This window comes from Budorcas taxicolor, chromosome 23 (assembly GCF_023091745.1).
Source record: "Budorcas taxicolor isolate Tak-1 chromosome 23, Takin1.1, whole genome shotgun sequence".
NCBI lineage: Eukaryota > Metazoa > Chordata > Mammalia > Artiodactyla > Bovidae > Budorcas > Budorcas taxicolor.
Window position 1 is genome coordinate 20,823,272 of NC_068932.1, and position 22,607 is coordinate 20,845,878.

The window sequence follows — 22,607 nt, forward strand, 5'->3', positions numbered from 1 at the left end:
GACATTGTCATTCTAAATAGTCACTTTTCTCTCCTGAGCCAGCTTAACTTCCTAGTTCTTACTCCCCAGAGCCAAAAAATTTCTACATTCTGCATCAGGTAGTGCTTCCTTTTATTTGTCCTATATTAACGCCCTTGGAAAAATGCCTCCAAACTCAAGTATGCCAAAGCCAAGGCCAAATGCCTTGCCATGGAGATGGGTGTCCTGGACCTTGGAGTCAGTGACTCTGCAGCCTTGGGAGTAGGAGGTGGGCATGGCACCTTTGGTGCAATCTGGTGCAATCTGCTGGGCACAGCTGTGCTGAGAGAGGGACTCAGAGCATTCTAAGATCAAAATAAAACCTGGCCTTTGTCCTGAAGAACCAGATCCCCCTTGACCACCTTGACACACACATCTAGACCAAAGTAGGGCCGTCAAGGGAAGTTACAAATTTTCTGATTAACTGGCAGAATTTGAAGAGTATAAGCTATTTACTTTATAGATTGCCCCTCAAATGAGACTTGTCTGGTGTTTCCTTGTGTTTAAATTCAGGTTATGCATTTTTGGTCAGGAATACCAGAGTGAGACTGTCCTTTCCAGTGCATGATATCAGGAGGCATAAATTGTCTAACTGCATATTACTGGTGACACTAGCTTTGATCCCTTGTTAAGATGGTGTCTTCCAGCTTTCTTCAATATACAAGTATTATTTTTCTTTTTGTAATGAACACATATTTTATGGGAAAATACTTTGAAACTATGCAAATATCCTTTATTAATCAATTTTTAACCTGCAAGTTTTAACACCCATTGATGACTTTTGCCTAATTATTATTATTCCGGTTGTCAAGCTGTGATTTGCTCATTCTATCATTCCTTCTGTGTTTATTAGTTGGCATTCTCTTCAGGAAGAGCTTTTTCTACTTCATCACTAATTTATTATTTATGCTATTCAGTATGAAACCCTTTAATATTTCTATAATTCTGTAAAAATTTTATAATATGTCAATTTTTTTAGACAGGTCATGAAAAACAAAGAAATTGTTCTAAAATACTTTTAAAGTATTCAAATCTTTTAAAGATTAAGACAGACTAAAGAATCATGAAAATAATATGCAATGTGAACATCTGCTGCTGCTGCTGAGTCGCTCCAGTTGTGTCCGACTCTGTGTGACCCGATAGACGACAGCCCATCAGGCTCCCCCGTACTTGGCATTCTCCAGGCAAGAACACTGGAGTGGGTTGCCATTTCCTTCTCCAGTGCATGAAAGTGAAAAGTGAAAGTGAAGTCACTTAGTCGTGTCCGACCCTTAGCATGGACTACAGCCTACCAGGCTCCTCCATCCATGGGATTTTCCAGGCAAGAGCACTGGAGTGGGGTGCCACTGCCTTCTCCATATGAACATCTAGTTAGGATTATATTCTGGGCCATACTTTTTCCTTTTTCTATAAAGGCTATTAGTAGAATAACTGGTGAGACTGTAATAAGGTGTGTTCATTAGATAATAGCACTGGATCATTGATAATTTCCTGACTTTGATCATTTTCTTATTTTTAGGAACAACATGGCATTGTGTCTGCAATTTACTCTCAAATAGTTTTGTGTGTGGAGAAGGAAATGGCAACCCACTCCAGTGTTCTTGCCTGGAGAATCCCAGGGATGGCAGAGCCTGGTGGGCTTCTGTCTATGGGGTTGCACAGAGTCGGACATGACTGAAGTGACTTAGCAGCAGCAATTGTGTGTGTGTGTGTGTGTGTGTAGAAGGGGGATGAAGAGAGAGTGATAAAGGAAAAGCAACCACAGTATAATATTCACATTTGAGACATTTGGGTGAAATGCATATAAGAACTCTATTATTCTTGTAACTTTTCTGTATATCTGTAATTAAAGTTTTTAAAAATTAAAGTAAGATTTGTCAGCCTCTTGTGAGCAACTCCCTTTAAGAATTTTCATTTTCAAATCTTGGAACCTATTTTCTTCCAGTACCCCATCTAGAAAGGAAATGCCCTGGGATGGACTGAAGTTCACTCACAATTTGGGAGGAAAGAGAGGCCAATGAGTGGTCTCAGGTTAGGCAGAAGCAACATCATTCATTTCCAGGGAGAAATCAGCAAAAAGAAAGCATTATTATTTCACATTTCCCCATTCCACTCTACTAATTCCAAGAGATGACTTGACTTCTCCCTAAATAAAATCTGTGATTACCCTTAGTATCTGGAGGACTCAGACTCAACTCATCTGGATCTGGAAAATGGGTTGGAAATCAAACTCTTCTGTCTGCTGAGAGCCTACCACAGATAGAACTGATGGTCAGTGAGCTGAACTTTTCCTAAATACTGCTGCTGTGCTGTGCTCAGTCATATCTGACTCTGCGACCCCCCTGGACTGTAGCCCACTGGGCTCCTTTGTCCATGGAATTTTCCTGGCAGGAATACTGGAGTGGGTTGCCATTTCCTTCACCAAGGGATCTTCTGATCCAGGGATCGAACTCTCGTCTCTGGCGTCTCCTGCATTGGCAGGCGGATTCCTTTACTGCTGTGCCACCTGACATTGCTGATCAAATTGTTATACCTTTAGAAGGCCACTAGGTGGTATTCACAGCTCTATCTTTTTCTCTTCTCCAATTCTAAATTACCCCTCAGAATTAGTATTGCTCTGAACTGGTTCTCAACCCTTTATGGAGGAGGCATAACGTCTCTGATTATTCACCAAGACAGTAAAGACTATATATTCTGAAAAAAATGGTTTCACCTAGTCAAATGCCCAGTGATACTCAGAACACCTGTTATATGCTCTATGTTAAATGTTTGACATGACTATTTCATTTAATCCTACAACAACCCAATGTATTAGGTGCTATCATTTCCCCTATTTTCCACTCTCAGAGGGCTGGAGTCACTTGCCCAGTGTAAATAACCTAGGGGAGCCAGGAATCAAGGATGGCACTATATCCAAGAGGTAGAAGTTATAGAAGGGAAAACTTAAATTCCATAAATGGCAGAACTTCCAAACTATGAGTGCTTCCTATTAAGAAATAGGCCACTTCACAAACATGCATTTCACCCCTGACAGTGTCAGCAAAGGACCATGTGCTGAGGATCACATTGAGGGGGTTTCTGCAATGGGCAGTGGCTGGCCTTTCCAGTTCCTTCCTTTAAGATCCAGTGAAGGAGTGGAACGGCTTCATATGTTTCAAAAGATAATACTAGGGCAGAGAAAGACAAGCAACGGGGAGGAATTCGAATTTGTCAGTATGTCAAATGTCAGTGCTAAACCACCTTTCTGATGTAGTGAGGGCCTCATTCCAGGAAATTTTCAGATACTGGACAATGACTGCATGAGAATGCTATGAAAGGGATTCAGAGACCAGGTGGCCATCCAGTACAGAGAACCTGATTTTTTTTTTCTCTTGCTGCTGCTGCTGCTAAGTCGCTTCAGTCATGTCCAACTCTATGTGACCCCATAGACGGCAGCTCACCAGGCTCCCCCGTCCCTGGGATTCTCCAGGCAAGAACACTGGAGTGGGTTGCCATTTCCTCCTCCAATGCATGAAAGTGAAGTCGCTCAGTCGTGTCCGACTCCTAGCGACCCCATGGACTGCAGCCTACCAGGCTCCTCCGTCCATGGGATTTTCCAGGCAAGAGTACTGGAGTGGGGTGCCATTGCCTTCTTTTTTTTTTTTTCTCTTAGATACTAAGTTCTCCTACACACTATATCATATCTCTTAACTTTAGCTTCAGATCAAATTCCCAGTTGCTGAATAATAATAATAATCACCATTACTGACTCATTATTCACCAGGCTTTGCATACACTGTCTTCCATAATCCTGAAAAAAAAAAAAACCTCATAAAGTAGGAACTATCTGTATTTTATGCAGACAACAGAAATCCAAAATGTTATTAAGTAACTTGTCCAAAGATCAGACAGCAAGCACGTAAAATTTGGATTCAAACTCAAGTCTGACTTACTCCAAGGACCATAAATTTAGCCATTGCTCTACATTATACATAATATATCGCTCTACTACTCAACATCCTTATGTTAACGGACCCTGGCTTTCCTTCCAAAACAGGTTTATAAGGTGTCCTTATAAGAAAACTATTTGAAGAGTTTGACATTTGACTCAGGAGGCAAATTATGAATGCAGTTGGTAAACTCAAAATAGCAACACCTTAAAAGAAACTTCAAATTTCTTCATTCTGGTATAAATGGAAAATGTACATAAATCTGTATCAAGAGTCACATTCTGACATAGATGAGTCCCAAAGAAGGGGAAAAATCACATGCATAAAATTGTTACCTGGGTTATTCACAATATCAAAAAATTACAAACAACCTAAATGTCCTACAGAGAGGCAATAGTTAAGTAAATTATATCACCGAGACACTTAATGGAGTATAATACAGCCATTGAAATGCTAGTAAAAGCAGAATGTAAAATTGTTTCCCTGCTATCACTACATTTAAATATTTTTAAAACATTAAGCATGTAAAAATTTAAAGGAAAACTGAACTTTTAATGAAAAGTATAATATATTTAATTCATGCTATAATAATAATAATAGAATAGAAACTCATTTTAAAAAATCTTCCCACATTTTTGTTTTCAAGTCATGAGTTGAAATTTCCAGGCACTGGATGCTCTACTGGGCTTTGTGACTGCTTCCCTAAGATCCTCTCTTGGTTCATACCATGATTTTATTTGAGGTATCACATCTCTCCTGATCATCTCACCTATATTGCCAGATGCTGAGTCCATCCCTGGCTCTAGGACTTGGACAGGGGTCTCAGGGCTAAGCTGATCCACAAATACTTCTCCCTTGGTACCATTATTGGTTCAGAGATGAGCATCTAATACATTTCAGATCAAAGACTCATGAAGAGAGATTTCTGGAACCTTTGGGGATCTCCTCTCTCTTGCTAGATATGAATAAGACATCCCCAGATGATTCAGACTTAGGATGAAACTGATCATGCAGCTGACAAACTGAATAACAGAAATAAGTGATGATGTCATTAAGTCATGAAGCAACTGGATTGATCAGCCCTGAAACTTGCCCTCCTTTGGAGCTTCATCTGGACTAAAAGTCCCATTCAGGTGTGTAAGCCTGTTTTCACTGGATTTTATCTTATTGTAACAGTGCTTACTTATATGGAAATCAAGACATTTTCAAAAAGATTGCATTATTTCTAAGGAAAATGGAGCTAAAAAAGCTTCTGCTACTGTCTGAACATCTCTAGAAAGCAGTGGATGACTAGCATATCTGTGCCAAAGTTTAAATAAATTAAAATACATTACAGCACTATATGAAAGAGGGCTTGGTGACCAAGCCAACTGATGATGAGGATATTCTAGGAACACACTCATCATTCATTTTGCAAAACTTTCTGAACTTTATTAAAGTCAGGTTTCTAGAATATCATGAAATTTACTTATATCCCTACTCCTAAAAACTGCCTTAATAGAATAAGGATATTATACAGATTTTAAGAAAGGCAGATATAAAGACACAGATTTGAAGACACAGATTTTCCAGCAGAGGAGTAGCGTAGACACATAAAGGAATTATACACTTGCTGGTGGAAGCACCTCAGCTCTTCAAGGTACTTTGTCAGTTAGTTGAGAGAAAGGATCTCATTCCCGCCCAAGGAGAATGCTGTTAGAAAAGGATGGCTATGTTCCCTTAAATAGTAATTAGGGACAGGGAAGGAGCTCAGAGGTGGGTGATGATGACCTATATGACAATCACCTGGGAAAGGAAGCGAATAAAGCAACAATCAAAAGTAGCACACATTTTTAATATTGCCTTTATCCATTATGATATTCCATGTCCCTTATATACAAAATCCAGCAAAGCCAGTTCTTCCACAGTTAGCGTCTTATTAACTGATGTTCTCTTTCTTACAATGAGAACTACTTAATCCATTTGTGTTTTCTTTGCTTTAGTTGCCAGGAACCTCAGGCTTTGTTCTCATTTGTAGTGCCTTTGTTCATTTTATCTTCCTCCCCTTCCTTCTCTTCTTTTGCCAGTTCTCTTTATTACAGTTTTAAAGGGTTATATTTTATTGTATCTGTGCTTCTTAATGTAAATTGGCTCAGATTCCTTTTGGACATAGGTAGGGCACAAATATATATTATTAAGTAAGTGTGGCTGTAATAATTATTCATCATCATCATCATCATCATGAGCTTGGGTTATAACTTGATTTTTCCATTTCAGTGTTCATAGTAGAGAATGAATGTTCTTGTCTTCTTTTTTGAGTTGCTGGAAGACCTTTTCAACACAGAGCAATTAGTCAGAAGTTGCTTTGTGCTCTTCCTTTCCCAGGTGATCGTCATATAGGTCATCATCACCCACCTCTGAGCTCCTTCCCTGTCCCTAATTACTATTTAAGGGAACATAGCCATCCTTTTCTAACAGCTTTCTCCTTGGGCAGGAATGAGATCCTTTCTCTCAACTAACTGACAAAGTACCTTGAAGAGCTGAGGTGCTTCCACCAGCAAGTGTATAATTCCTTTATGTGTCTACACTGCTCCTCTGCTGGAAAATCTGTGTCTTCAACTTTTTGACACTTAAAAGCCAGCTGCTCTTTCCTAAGCTGGCTGGCTCTGAGGAAAAGCACTGCAGATGCTTCTCTAGAAAACTGCAGCTCTCTTTCACTCCAGTTCCGGCCCTGGCAGTCATCATGTGGATAGAACTTCCACTGTTCTATCCATTCTCCAATTGCAGAAGAGCTGGAAGTTCCTTGGGCTTTACCAGTTCTATATATTTAATCTATAGTTCCTCTGATGGCCTCTTCCCGAACCTCTCTTATCACCTGGCTTGCTGAGAAGCTCTCTGAAATATCTCTACCTATTTATTAGAACACTGGATCCCTTTTGGCTTTGGTCACATAAATAATTTGGAGGGAAATAAAGTTTATGGTTGGCTTCCCAGGTGGCTCAGTGGTAAAGAATTTGCCTGCCAATGCAGGGGATGTAGGTTTGATTTCTGGGTTGGGGAGATTTCCTGGAGTAGGAAATGGCAACCCACTCCAGTATTATTGCCTGGAAAATTCTATGGACAGAGGAGCCTGAAGGGCTGAAGTACATGGGGTGGCAAAGAGTCGGACAAGACTGAGCAACTGAGCACGTGAACAAGGTCCAGGGTTGTCCCTAAAGGACAAGTCTACTTTCTTGTGAAATAAAATACAGTGCCCTAAAACTCACCTTTCTTTAATGTCTCCCCAACAATCTCTAAAAATAGTTTCACAAGAGCTTAAATAAACATTTGAATACTCCTGCTGGAAAAAAATCAGATCTCATCAGCCTCCATTATGATTTATGTCAGGGATTTCTCTAGGTTCTATTAGCTGTTGCTGTTCTCCTGCCAAACTATGAAGAAGATTTATTCCCCCCTTACCTGGCATAGACTATTAGCTATTCCCCAATACATCTCATCTCCTTTCTGTATAGTAACATAATTTTATCTAGGTGTACATGACTGCCAAACTAAATACCACATTGCCCAGCTTCCCTTGCAGCTAGGTATAATGGCCATTTGAGTAAATTTTGGCCAATGGAATAAAAGTGAAGTGATAGGTTTCCATGTACAGCTCTGACTTATGTCCTTAAAAAGAAGGTAAATGTTTTCCCTTTCTACTTTCCTACTTCCTTCTGCCTAGACATAAGAGCAGGAGCTAGAGCACGAGACAGATGCCGTATGTTGAGGATGACAAAGCAATATGGTAGAATGAGCCTGGGCCCCATGTGATTATGGAGCCCCACATTAGACCAGGGCTTCTTGTACCTCAGATTATTACATGAGAGAGAAACAAGCTTCTGTCTTATTAAAGCCACTGTTATTGCAGCTAAACTAATATCCCAGCAGAAGCAATTCATATGAATATATCCGTATCAGAAGGGTACTTTCCAAAAGGAATTTTTCTAAGAAAATTAGGACAGGCAAAGCGGGAAAAAGATAGAGTTGAAATCAGCAAGCTGTTAGCCACAAAATTCCTGTCCTAAGGAAAGTCAAATCTAATCACAGACCTCTTGTTAAAATCAGTTACTGGATACACAGAACATTTTTCCTTCTCTTTGTAAGACATTCCCTATTAAGAAATTTTGTTCTTCTTCTTGGGCAATTCCTCCCTTCATTCTTTTCTTTACCTGCCATCCTACTCACACATTCTGATTCATGCTACTGGATTATCCAAAGTTGGATTCCAAATACTTTATGTTTCTTAAGATGGACTGTAGGCAGAAGAAAGTTGGGAAATGAAGAAGTGTTAAGTCCTCGGAGTGTTGGCTGAAGGATTTCACATAGGTGTATCTAAGAGGACACAGCTGAGAGAACTAGATCACTCACAGCTGCTTTGGTAACTAAGTCCATGAGCATTATTGAGCCTTTCAGGAGTTAAAAAGATTAAAGTTCTAGAGCAACCTATGACTACATATAGTCAGTTTCTTCTTAGGAAATCAGATTCAAGGCCAAAGGGTTATGAGCTGCTTTTGAAGGAATTCAATAAGGCTAAAGGTGATCATTCTGAGAAAATGAATCCAAGAACTAACCAGTGATCTCCCTAAAGTTTCTGGTAGCTCTGAGATCTTAGGACAGGGGTAAGAAAAACTTATAAATATCTTTCCATCCTGAATCAATGCAACAGATTGTCTCAGGAGATGAAATACTGAAATAAGATACCTAGATGATTATCATGCTAAGTGAGTAAATCAGACAAAGTCAAATATCATATGATTATCACTATATGTGATATCTTAAAAAATTATACAAGTGAGCTTATTTACAAAACAGAAACAGACTCACAGATTTAGAGAATGAATTTATGGTTACCAGGGTAGAAGGGTTATAGGAGGGATAGATTAAGCATTTGGGACTGGCATGTACACACTATGTTATATATAAAATAGATAACCAATAAGGACCTATTGTATAGAGCAGAAAACTCTGCTCAATATTCAGTAATAACCTAAATGGGAAAAGAATTTAAAATAGAATGAAGTGAAGTGAAGTGAAAGTCGCTCAGTTTTGTCTGACTCTTTGTGACACCATGGACTATACAATCCATGGAATTCTCTAGGCCAGAATACTGGAGTGTGTAGCCTTTCCCTTCTCAAGGGGATCTTCCCAACCCAGGGATTGAACCCAGATCTCCCGCATTGCAGGCAGATTCTTTACCAGCTGAGCCACGAGGGAAGCCCTTAATAGAATACATACATGTTTATGTAGAACCGAGTCACTGCTGTACATGTGAAACTAACAACACTGTTAATCAACTATGCCCCAATAAAAAATAAAAGTTTTTTAAAAATAAAAATTTTGAGCATTCCTTTACTAGCATGTGAGATGAGTGCAATTGTGTGGTAGTTTGAGCATTCTTTGGCATTGCCTTTCTTTGGGATTGGAATGAAAACTGACCTTTTCCAGTCCTGTCGCCACTGCTGAGTGTTCCAAATTTGCTGGCATATTGAGTGCAGCACTTTCACAGCATCATCCTTCAGGATTTGAGACAGCTCAACTGGAATTCCATCACCTCCACTAGCTTTGTTTGTAGTGATGTTTTCTAAGGCCCACTTGACTTCACATTCCAGGGTGTCTGGCTCTAGGTGAGTGATCACACCATCATGATTATCTGGGTTGTGAAGATCTTTTTTGTAGAGTTCTGTGTATTCTTGCCACCTCTTCTTAATATCTTCTGCTTCTGTTAGGTCCATACCATTTCTGTCCTTTATCAAGCCTATCTTTGCATGAAATGTTCCCTTGGTATCTCTAATTTTCTTGAAGAGATCTCTAGTCTTTCCCATTCTGTTGTTTTCCTCTATTTCTTTGCATTGATCTCTGAGGAAGGCTTCCTTATCTATTCTTGCTATTCTTTGGAACTCTGCATTCAGATGCTTATATCTTTCCTTTTCTCCCTTACTTTTCGCTTCTCTTCTTTTCACAGCAATTTGTAAGCCCTCTTCAGACAGCCATTTTGCTTTTTTGCATTTCTTTTCCATGGGGATGGTCTTGATCCCTATCTCCTGTACAGTGTCATGAACCTCCATCCATAGTTCATCAGGCACTAGTAAAGTAATGCTCAAAATTCTCCAAGCCAGGCTTCAGCAATATGTGAACCATGAACTTCCAGATGTTCAAGCTGGTTTTCTAAAAGGCAGAGGAACCAGAGATCAAATTGCCAATATCCACTGGATCATCGAAAAAGCAAGAGAGTTCCAAAAAAACATCTGTTTCTACTTTATTGACTATGCCAAAGCCTTTGACTGTGTGGATCACAATGAACTGTGGAAAATTCTGAAAGAGATGGGCATACCAGACCACCTGACCTGCTTCTTGAGAAACCTATATGCAGGTCAGGAAGCATCATTTAGAACTGGACATGGAACAACAAACTGGTTCCAAATAGGAAAAGGAGTACATCAAGGCTGTATATTGTCACCCTGCTTATTTAACTTCTATGCAGAGCACATTATGAGAAATGCTGGGCTGGAAAAAGCACAAGCTGTAGTCAAGATTGCCAGGTCAAATATCAATAACCTCAGATATGCAGGTGACACCACCCTTATGGCAGAAAGTGAAGAAGAACTAAAAAGTCTCTTGATGAAAGTGAAAGAGGAGAGTGAAAAAGTTGGCTTAAAGCTCAACATTCAGAAAACTAAGATCATGGCATCTGGTTCCATCACTTAATGGGAAATAGATGGGGAAACAGTGGAAACAGCGTCAGACTTTATTTTTGGGGGCTCCAAAATCACTGCAGATGGTGATTGCAGCCATGAAATTAAAAGACACTTACTCCTTGGAAGGAAAGTTATGACCAACCTAGATAGCATATTCAAAAGCAGAGACATTACTTTGCCAACAAAGGTCCGTCTAGTAAAGGCTATGGTTTTCCAGTAGTTATGTACGGATACGAGAGTTGGACTGTGAAGAAAGCTGAGCACCAAAGAATTGATGCTTTTGAACTGTGGTGCTGGAGAAGACTGCAACTTCTTGGACTGCAAGGAGATCCAACCAGTCCATTCTAAAGGAGATCAGTCCTGGGTGTTCTTTGGAAGGAGTGATGCTGAGGCTGAAACTCCAATATTTCGGCCACCTCATGGGAAGAGTTGACTCATAGGAAAAGACCCTGATGCTGGGAGGGATTGGAGGCAGAAGGGGAAGGGGACGACAGAGGACGAGATGGCTGGATGGCATCACCGACTTGATGAATGTGAATTTGAGTGAACTCCGGGAGTTGGTAATGCACAGGGAGGCCTGGCGTGCTGCAATTCATGGGGTTGCAAAGAGTCGGACACGACTGAACGACTGAACTGAACTGAACTGAGATGAAAAATAAAAATTATATCAATTGTAAAAAATGATACCTAGATGATTGGAGATGGGACTAGGGAACAGGCCACAAGGATACACTTATGATTAGCTGCTGGAACTTCTCTGTTCTATTCAATTTCTCAGTACAGATGCAAGGGAGAGCAAAAACAATTGATTCTTACAGATTAATATAAGCTTAGCTGACGGGGTGTAAACTGTTCCATCATTTCAGAACCCAAATAGCATAGTTCTTGTGTTATCCAGAACCCTCAAGACATAAAATGAATTTCAGAAAAATGTCATGAGAGATATATAAGACATATAGAGCTTTGGTCTCTAAGAAGAAGGGCACACTGTTTCAAGAGAAGATGCCAACTGGGGTATAACATAAGAGACCTGCCTTAGTATGGGGTTTTTTTCTAGATGATATGTCTGAAGTGGTTCTTACACATATTTTCCTAGAAGGTTACAGAAGAAGACTGTACTTGCTCTTATCTGTGTTTCCTTCAGTGATTTTGCCTGAGATCTCCCAAAGACTAATCATGAAAAAAAAAAAAAGGCCATAGAGAGGAGTATACACCTGAGGTAAAGACTTTACAGCCTATAGCTATACCAAAGAGCTATTTCATGTTAAATCTGAGGAAGCATTAAGAGAAGAGCCCTTTAAGTTAAAGGGTACCACAGTTAGAATTCTTGAAAATTTGGACCCAAGCAAGCTGAAAATGAGGCAAAACAGATAAATGACATATATAGGGGCTACCCCAATTATGACGCCACCATTTCATGCACTATCCTTACAAAATATCACAAAATGTGACTAAGGTAGTCACATTGGTAAGGAGTGATTTCATGACATAGAAGTCATGGACTTCACCTATAATTTTGCTGCTCCACCTGCATGCATCAATGATTCTGTGAAGATTATAGGATAATCAATACCATGACTAAACTACGTGATCATCCAATGCCAAGAACTGGTTCTGTCTGGAGTTATAGGGTCTGTTAAGGGTAGCCTCATCATTGATTGGCTCATGAAATATTGCAAAATTCAAACAGTTCAGAAAAAATGTAGGAAGATAGCTTCAGACACATCACAAAAATACATCACCTCCTTTACTATAGGGCATGCTCACTCAGTACACAACAAGAGGCTCTCAAATGGTTCTACAGAAAGGGAAGACATATTTAGGTAATTAACATATGAACTGACTTTAAAATAATTTAAAGAGAGACATGTCATTATCACTTTGAAGGGCCTGAATGCCTTGAAACACATTATCAAACTTTCCCTATGTAAGCTGGTACAGCCACTATGGAAAATAGTATGGAGGTTCCTCAAACAAACTAAAAATAGAATTATCATATGATCCAGCAACCCCACTCCTGTGAATGTATCCAGACAAAACTAATCAAAAAAGATACATGCACCATTATGTTCACAGCAGCACTAATCACAATAGCCAAGACATGGAAGCAGCCGAAATGTTCACCAACAGATGAATGGATAAAGAAGATATGGTATGTATGCTACTAAGTGAAGCAACTCAGAAAGAAAAGGACAAATACCATTTGATATCACTTATATGTGGAGTATACAAATGACACAAATGAACCTATCTATGAAACAGACACAGACTAATGGACATAGACAGCAGACTGGTGGTTCCCAAGGGGGAAGGGCTTGGGGAAGGGTGGAGTTGGAGACTGGAGTTAGCAGATATCAGCTATTATTTATGGAGTGGATAAACAACAAGGTCCTACTGTATAGCACAGAGAACTATATTCAGTATCCTATGATAAATCAAAAGGAAAAGAATTTTTTAATGTACATATAGGTATAACTGAATTACTTTGCTGTACAGCAGAAATTAGCACAACTCTATAAATCAACTATATTTCAAATAACAATGTTTAAAAATTAAAAAAGCAAACTTTCCTTGGGGCTTGTCAACTTTAAAAAATATTCACAATCTAAAAGTTGAGAGTTAATGGTTTATTTGGTGGAGATTTTTAGGATTTCAAGTCTGGCAGGCAACATCTCAAGTAACCCTAAGAGAACTGCTCTGAGGAGGTGAGGAGGGAGCCAGATTATACAGAAGTTTTGCAACAAAGGGCAAGTGGTCAGAACATCAAAAGATTATTATCAATGACAGAACACCAAATATCCCAAGTTAAGGAATTTAGTGCTTTTATGTGTATGGGAAGATGCAAGAGCCTGGGCTCACTGAAATCATTCCTTTGGCATGCACTTCAGCTATGTGGGGCCAGTATTCTGTATTTTGACATCGTGAGTTTCCTCAGGGTTACCATAGGGAGTGGCTGCAGTCTGATGGCTGCTAGATAGCAGGTATTCTTTCATTCCTGAGTTTTCTCAGGACTCACCAGCTCCTGTTGGAGGGCTGCAACTGCTGATAGCTACAACATCCTTTGTTTACTGATATGGCAGGCAATATTCCATTTCTCAGGTTCAAGAACCAAAAGTGAACAATATTTTCCTGGAGTTCCCATCAGAGATAGCCTTTCAAAGAAATCTCAAGAAGCTGTGTCAGGGACAGAGGACAGGGAAAAGGCTATGGACAGTGGAACAGAGAAAGAAGTCCAAAGAAAGAAGGTTACAGCTCAAGATGGCAGAGTATAAGGACATGTGCTTATCTCCTCCTGTGAGAACACCAAAATTGCAACTAGTTGTTGAACAACCATCAATAGGAGGACATTGGAATCCACCAAAAAAAGATACTCCATGTCCAAAGACAAAGAAGAAGTCACAATGAGACGCTATGCTAAGGCTCTTCAGTCATGTCCGACTCTGTGCAACCCCAGAGACGGCAGCCCACCAGGCTCCCCTGTCCCTGGGATTCTCCAGGCAAGAACACTGGAGTGGGTTGCCATTTCCTCCTCCAATGCATGAAAGTGAAAAGTGAAAGTGAAGTCGTTCGGTCATGTCTGACCCTCAGCAACCCCATGGACTGCAGCCTTCCACGCTCCTCCGTCCATGGGATTTTCCAGGGAAGAGTACTGGAGTGGGGTGCCATTGCCTTCTCCGAATGAGACACTAGGAGGGGAGCAATTATGATAAAAATCAAATCCTATACCTGACACCACCCTTATGGCAGAAAGTGAAGAGGAAATAAAAAGCCTCTTGATGAAAGTGAAAGAGGAGAGTGAAAAAACTGGGTTAAAACTCAACATTCAAAAAATGAAGATCATGGCATCTGGTCCCATCACTTCATGGCAAAGAGATGGGGAAACAAAGAAAACAGTGACAGTGACAGATTTTATTTTCTTGGGCTCCAAAATCACTGCAGACAGCGACTGTAGCCATGAAGTTAAAAGACACTTATTCCTTGGAAGAAAAGCTATGACCAACCTAGACAGCATATTAAAAATCAGAGATATTACTTTGTCAACAAACGTCCGTATAGTCGAAGGTATGGTTCTTTCAGGAGTTATGTATGGATGTTAGAGTTGGACCATAAAGAAAGCTGAGCCCCAAAGATTTGATGCTTTTGAGCTGTGGTGTTAGAGAAGACTCTTGAGGGTCCGTTGGACAGCAAGGAGATCAAACCAGTCAATCATAAAGAAAATCTACCCTGAATATTCATTGGAAGGACTGATGCTGAAGCTGAAGCTTCAGTACTTTGGTCACCTGATGAGAAGAACTGACTCCTTAGTAAAGATCCTGATGCTGGGAAAGATTGAAGGCAGGAGGAGAAGGGGATGACAGAAGATGAGATGGTTGGATGTCATCACCAACTCGATGCATAGGAGTTTGAGCAAACTCTGGGAGTTGGTGATGGACAGGGAAACCTAGCATGCTGCAGTCCATGGGGTTGCAAAGAATCGGGCATGACCAAGCAACTTAACTGATATCTGCTGGATGGGCATCCCACAAACTGGAGAACGATAATACCCAAGAAATTCTCCCACCGTTCTGAATATTCTGAGCCCCATGTCAGGCTTCCCATTCTGGGGATCTAGCAAAAGGACTGGGAATCCCCAGAAAATCTGACTTTGAAGGCCAGCGGGATTTGATTACAGGATTTCCACAGGAGTAGGGGAAACAGAGACTCCAGTCTTGGAAGGCACAAACAAAATCTTGTGCACATCAAGACCCAGGGGAAAGCAGCAGAGGATACTGAACCAGGCCTACCAGCTAGTGTTGGAGGGTCTCGTGTGGTGGCATGGGTTGGCAGTGGCTCACTGCAGGGACAAGGGCACTGGCAGCAGCAGCCCTGGAAGCTGCCCCTTGGCTTAAGTCCTCTTGGAGGTTGCCATTAACCCTACCATGCTGTTCTGGGCTGTGCTTAGTCGGTCAGTTGTGTCTGACTCTTTGTGACCCCATGGACTGTAGCCCGCCAGGCTCCTCTGTGCATGGGGATTCTCCAGGCAAGAATACTGCAGTGGGTTGCCATGCCCTCCTCCAGGGGATCTTCCCATCCCAGGAATCGAACCCAGGTCTCCTGCATTGCAGGTGACTTCTTTACCGTCTGAGCCACCAGGGAAGCCCAAGAATACTGGTGTGGGTAGTTTAATCCTTCTCTAGGAGATCTTCCCAACCTAAGAACTGAACCTGATTTTCCTGAATTGCAGACAGATTATTTACTAGCTGAGCTACCCAGGAAGCCCTAACCCTACCACAGAGCCCTGCAGATCCCAGGGCTGGGTCACCTCAGGCCAAACAACTAACAGGGAGGGAACAAATCCCACACATCAGCAGAAAATTGGATTAAAGCTTTACTAAGCATGGAGAAGGCAATGGCACCCCACTCCAGTACTCTTGCCTGGAAAATCCCATGGATGGAGGAGCCTGGTAGGCTGCAGTCCATGGGGTCACAAAGAGTCAGACACAACTGACTGAATTCCCTTTCATTTTTCATTTTCATGCATTGGAGAAGGAAATGGCAACCCACTCGAGTATTCTTGCCTGGAGAGTCCCAGGGACGGGGGAGCCTGGTGGGGTGCCGTCTATGGGGTTGCACAGAGTCGGACACGACTGACGTGACTTAGCAGCAAGCATGGCCCTGCCTACCAGATCAAGACCCAGTTTTTATCACTGCTAGTCCCTCCAATCAGGAAGTTTATACAAGCCTCTTAGCCTCATCCACCAGACAGAATAAGCAAGAAGAACCATAATCCCACAGCAGCTAGAACAAAACCATATTATAGAAAGCTAATCAGGATGAAAAATCAGAGGATTATGTCCCAGATGAAGAGACAAGATAAAATTCTAGAAAAACAATTGAATGAAGTGAAGATAGGCAACCTTCCAGAAAAAGAATTCAGAATAATGATAGTGAAAGTGATCTAGGATCTCAGAAACAGAATGGAGACTAGGCAAGAAATGTTTACCAAAGACCTAGAAGAACTAAAGAACAGAGATGAATAATACCCTGGAAGAAATCAATAGCAGAATAACTGAGGCAGAAGCACGGGTAAGTGACCTGGAGGACAGAATGGTGGAAATCACTGCTGCAGAACAGAATATAGAAAAAAGAAAGAAAAAAAAAAAGAAGAAGAAGAAGACAGCCTAAGAGACTCTTGGGACAACATTAAATGCACCAACATTCACATCATAGGGGTCCCAGAAGGAGAAGAGAGAGAGAGAAGGCACCTGGGAAAATATTTGAAAAGATAATAGCTGAAAACTTCCCTAATATGGGAAAAGAAATAGTCAACCAAGTCCAGGAAGTGCAGAGAGTCCCAGGCAGGATAAACCCAAAGGGGAAATACACTGAGACACATAGTAATCAAACTGACAAAAATTAAAGACAAAGATAAAATATTAAAAGCAACAAAGGAAAAATAACAACATACAGGGGAACTCCCATAAAGTTATCAGTTGATTTCTCAACAAAAACTCTACAAGCCAGAAGGGAATGGCACAATATACTTAAACTGATGAAAAGAAAATGTCTACAACCAAGAACACTCTACCCAGCAAGACTCTGATTCAGATTTGACAGGGAAAGCAAAAGCTTTCCAGATAAAAGTTAAGAGAATTCAGCACCACCGAGTCAGGTTTATAACAAATTCTAAAGGAACATCTCTAGGCAGGAAACATGAGAGAGGGAAAAGATCTATATAAAATAAACCCAAAACAATTAAGAAAATGACAATAGGATCACACATACCAGTAATTCCTTTAAATGTAAATGGGTTAAATGCACCAACCAAAAGACAGCCTGGCTGGGTGGATGAAAACATGTGCAAGTGAGACAGGGTGCTCAGGGCTGGTGCACAGGGATGACCCTGGGGGATGGGATGCGGAGGGAGGTGGAAGGAGGGTTCTGGATGGGGAACACATGTGCGCTCATGGCTGATTCATGTCAATGTTTGCCAAAAACCACTACAATATTGTAAAGTAATTAGCCTCCAATTAAAATAATTATTTTAAAAAATAAAACATGTGCAAGTATGCACTTTTACTTATCACACTCTAATTAACCTCCCAAATTGTATGTAATTATTTTATATTGTTAGGTTAATCACATTTCCATTACGGTTTACAATTGTAATGATCTTTTTGTCTGGCTATTGATAATGAAAACTGATAAACCTCTTCCATTATTGTGATTTCTGCTTAATACAATAATTATATCATGACTGGTCAGCAGAAAATAATAGAATTCTGTATCACTGAAACTACCATTTAATAGAAAAACCTGTAATCACTTAACAATCCAGAGGCATATCAGAATTATCTTGGAATTTTTTGAAAAATACAAATACTCAGGTATTGCTTTTTTTCTCCAAAACTCCAGATATGTTTCTAATCAGCAACCACCTTTAAAAACAACTAAACTATATGATGATCTTTTACTTTTATCTAGTTTGTTTCTCTTTTTCTATTTCATATTCACTTCTCCCATTTCATTTAGTTTGTTTTCCAATTTCTCTGTCTTTTTTATGTTCTTTCTCAAGCCTTTATCAAAAGTCACAGAAAAGCTTTTGTGTACATGTATATAAATAGTATGTATAATATAATAAATATATTTTAGAAAACTTATGGATTTTTGCCTAGATAAAAATTTTATAACATTTTGATTCCACTTGTTTGACTTGGTATGAATAGAATGAGAGATTTTGAATTTATATTCACTCAAAACTTTGATATAGTTCCACATATTTTGGCATCTAATATTACTGCTAAAAGTCTAGAAAGTTTATTATCTTACTGAGTTTTTAAAAAATAAAAAATTTGAATGAGGCTTGAAACTTCTAATCCAATTCTGAGAATATAAAGAAATATCATGTTTAAAAAATAGGAAATTAACATGTGATAGAGTATTATTAACTAAAGTACAGATTTTGTTCAAATTTCACAAAATTTTATGCTAGTGTCCACTATTTGATTTCATATCTTACTCAAGACTCCACATTGTATTTAATTGCATTGAGCAGCTTCAGCTATAATGCAACAAATTCTGTTGAATTCTCATTTTTATTCTATTACAAAATATTTTCTAATTTTCCTTGCTATGGCTTCTTAGATACATCCATCATTTAAAAGTGGACATTTAATTTCCAAATACATGGGATTTTTAAAGTATCTTTGGTATTAATTTCTGTTTGATATTACTTTCTCATTTAAATGCTTTCTTCTCTGCAATCACCCTCTGTGCTTTTTCAATCTTCTAATTTTATTGAGGCTTTCAATGGGTATGTCAAAGATCTCTCTTAGAAATGTTCTATTGCACTTAAAACTACGTGGTAAAGGTAAAGTGAAGGTACGTGGATTATTTTCAAATATCTTTTGATAGTAATCCCTAGTATAGTTCCACAATGATAAGAGAACAGACTTTCTATGATTTCAATACCTTTAGACCATCATATATTTGCATCTGGTCTTAAGTCCCTGGATATGTTCTAGTGTTTCCTAGTTTATAGTCTATGGGAACTTCAATAGAATTTGTATCCTATTGTTGTGTGAAAATTGTATAAATCTTAATTATGTTGAATGCTTTTCAGGTATATCCTTCTACTTCTCTATATATTCATTCTATTAAGTTTTGAGAGTTTGATATTGAAACTCCAATTAAAAATCTTAATTTATCTACTTAAAAAATAATTGTAATGTATAGCAGAATTATATGTAACTTTGTTCTGTTTTTTCCAAGTCTCCTTAAATGTGTTATCATATTTTCATAATTTAAAAAAATTTAAAGGAAACAGAAAAACATAAACATGGGAAAAAAAGTTAAAAAAAACCCAGGCCATCAGAAGAGCTGGTTTACCAACTACAGGAAGCCTCACTATAATGTATTCATTGACCTAGGTACCAACGTAAAATTTACTTCTGCTAATAAACGTTTATTTTTATCCTTATGTACAGTGCAAATTGTGTAACAAATTTCTTCTCTTGTTTACTTATACTAATGAAATTCAAAATTGAAGCCCAACTTTAATCTGTCTGAAGGAAGGTATTTGTGCATAATCTTATTTTAATTCCGTCCTGGTCTTAATCTTCCAACTCTGTTTCCTCTGAAAACACATTTTATCTGTATAGGATTTTCTAGTTTAGTGTGTGGGTTACTACATTTACCTTACATTGCTCTGTAAAATAAGGCAGGAAATAAATATGCTATTTAAAGTTTTTTTAAAAAAGGAAAGAAGATTCAAATACTTTGGGCAGAGGTAAATGAGAAGAAAGCAAAGTGGACTAGCATCTGGGCAGAGAGATGAGAGAGAAGAAAGGAGATGCTGGGAGAGGTGGGCCAGGATATAGAAGCACCCAGGGACATTCTTGGTGGTTAGGTGGCAAAGACTGTGCTCCTAATGCAGGGGGCCCAGGTTCCATCCCTGGTCAGGGAACTAGATCCCACATGCTGCAACTGAGACCTGTCATACCCAAAGAAATAAGTAAAAACATAAATATATATTTTTAAAAACAAAGAAGTACCCAGCAAGAAGCATTGTATCTGATTCCTGCCTTCACTGCAAGCTGTCAGTTTCTCGCAGATATTCTGAAGTGTGAGTTAGTTTCTACAAAGTGCATCAAGAGATCCTACACTGACTTTATTGCCATCAGCCATCAACATCTTGGGAAGGCCTCCTATGCTCATCATCTTCAGGGTACATTTCATCTGTTTGCCCAGAACAACCATCTAGTATAAATCAACCAAAGTCTCTTTTCTAAAATTTCTACCTATATGTGCCTGGGCTTCCCTTATGGCTCAGTGGTGAGAGAGTCAATTCCTAGGTGGGTTGATAAGAAGTCTGGGGTTCCCAGGGGGAGATAGGGGTCTGGAATTTTCAAGGAGGAGGAAAGGACAAACTTTTTTTCCCTCTACATTCCTTAGTCACATAAAACGTTTTTTCCTTAAGCCTGATGATTACAACAACAAACAACATTAGTCACATGCTCTTAGTCACATAAAATGCTTTTTTCTTTAAGCCTGAGGATTACACAACAAGCAACTCAGTCTAAACTCTGTACTAAGGATTATAGAAAGAATGAAGGGATGGAGCCAAAGCAAAAACAATACCCAGCTATGGATGTGACTGGTAATAGAAGCAAGGTCCGATGCTGTAAAGAGCAATATTGCATAGGAACCTGGAATGTTAGGTCCATGAATCAAGGCAAATTGGAAGTGGTCAAACAGGAGATGGCAAGAGTGAACGTCGACATTGTAGGAATCAGCCAACTAAAATGGACTGGAATGAGTGAATTTAACTCAGATGACCATTATATCTACTACTGCGGGCAGGAATCCCTCAGAAGAAATGGAGTAGCCATCGTGGTCAACAAAAGAGTCTGAAATGCAGTACTTGGATGCAGTCTCAAAAACGACAGAATGATCTCTGTTCGTTTCCAAGGCAAACCATTCAATATCACAGTAATCCAAGTCTATGCCCCAACCAGTAATGCTGAAGAAGCTGAAGTTGAACGGTTCTATGAAAACCTACAAGACCTTTTAGAACTAACACCCTTAAAAGATGTCCTTCTCATTATAGGGGACTGGAATGCAAAAGTAGGAAGTCAAGAAACACCTGGAGTAACAGGCAAATTTGGCCTTGGAGTACAGAATGAAGCAGGGCAAAGACTAATAGCATTTTGCCAAGAGAACGCACTGGTCGTAGCAAACACCCTCTTCCAACAACACAAGAGAAGACTCTATACGTGGACATCACCAGATGGTCAACACTGAAATCAGATTGATTATATTCTTTGCAGCCAAAGATGGAGAAGCTCTATACAGTCAGCAAAAACAAGACCGGGAGCTGACTATGGCTCAGATCACGATCTCCTTATTGCCAAATTCAGCCTTAAATTGACGAAAGTAGGGAAAACCACTTGACCATTCAGGTATGACCTAAATCAAATCCCTTATGATTATACAGTGGAAGTGAGAAATAGATTTAAGGGACTAGATCTGATAGACAGAGTACCTGATGAACTATGGATGGAGGTTTGTGACATTGTACAGGAGACAGGGATCAAGACCATCCCCATGGAAAAGAAATGCAAAAAATCAAAATGGCTGTCTGAAGAGGCCTTACAAATTGCTGTGAAAAGAAGAGAAGCGAAAAGCAAAGGAGAAAAGGAGATATTCCCATTTGAATGCAGAATTCCAAAGAAGAGCAAGGAGAGATAAGAAAGCCTTCCTCAGTGATCAATGCAAAGAAATAGAGGAAAACAGAATGGGGAAGACTAGAGATCTCTTCAAGAAAATTAGAGATACCAAGGGAACATTTCATGCAAAGATGGGCTCAGTAAAGGACAGAAATGGTATGGACTTAACAGAAGCAGAAGATATTAAGAAGAGGTGGCAAGAATACACAGAAGAACTCTACAAAAAAGATCTTCAGAACCCAGATAATCACAATGGTGTGATCACTCACCTAGAGCCATACATCCTGGAATGTGAAGTCAAGTGGGCCTTAGAAAGCATCACTATGAACAAAGCTAGTGGAGGTGATGGAATTACAGTTGAGTTATTTCAAATCCTGAAAGATGATGCTGTGAAAGTGCTGCACTCGATATGCCAGCAAGTTTGGAACACTCAGCAGTGGCCACAGGACTGGAAAAGTTCAGTTTTCATTCCAATCCCAAAGAAAGGCAATGCCAAAGAATGCTCAAACTACTGCACAATTGCACTCATCTCACATGCTAGTAAAGTAATGCTCAAAATTCTCCAAGCCAGGCTTCAGCAATACGTGAACCATGAACTTCCAGATGTTCAGGCTTGTTTTAGAAAAGGCAAAGGAACCAGAGATCAAATTGCCAATATCCGCTGGATCATGGAAAAAGCAAGAGAGTTCCAGAAAAACATCTATTTCTGCTTTATTGACTATGCCAAAACCTTTGACTGT

The 22,607-nt window shown here is 39.6% G+C and overlaps 1 protein-coding gene across 1 annotated transcript in view; it reads right to left on the reverse strand.

Moving 5' to 3' along the window:
• PKD2L1 (polycystin 2 like 1, transient receptor potential cation channel) overlaps positions 1-22,607 on the reverse strand; it is a 43,821-nt gene that overhangs the window by 8,951 nt on the left and 12,263 nt on the right. The window lies entirely within an intron of this gene.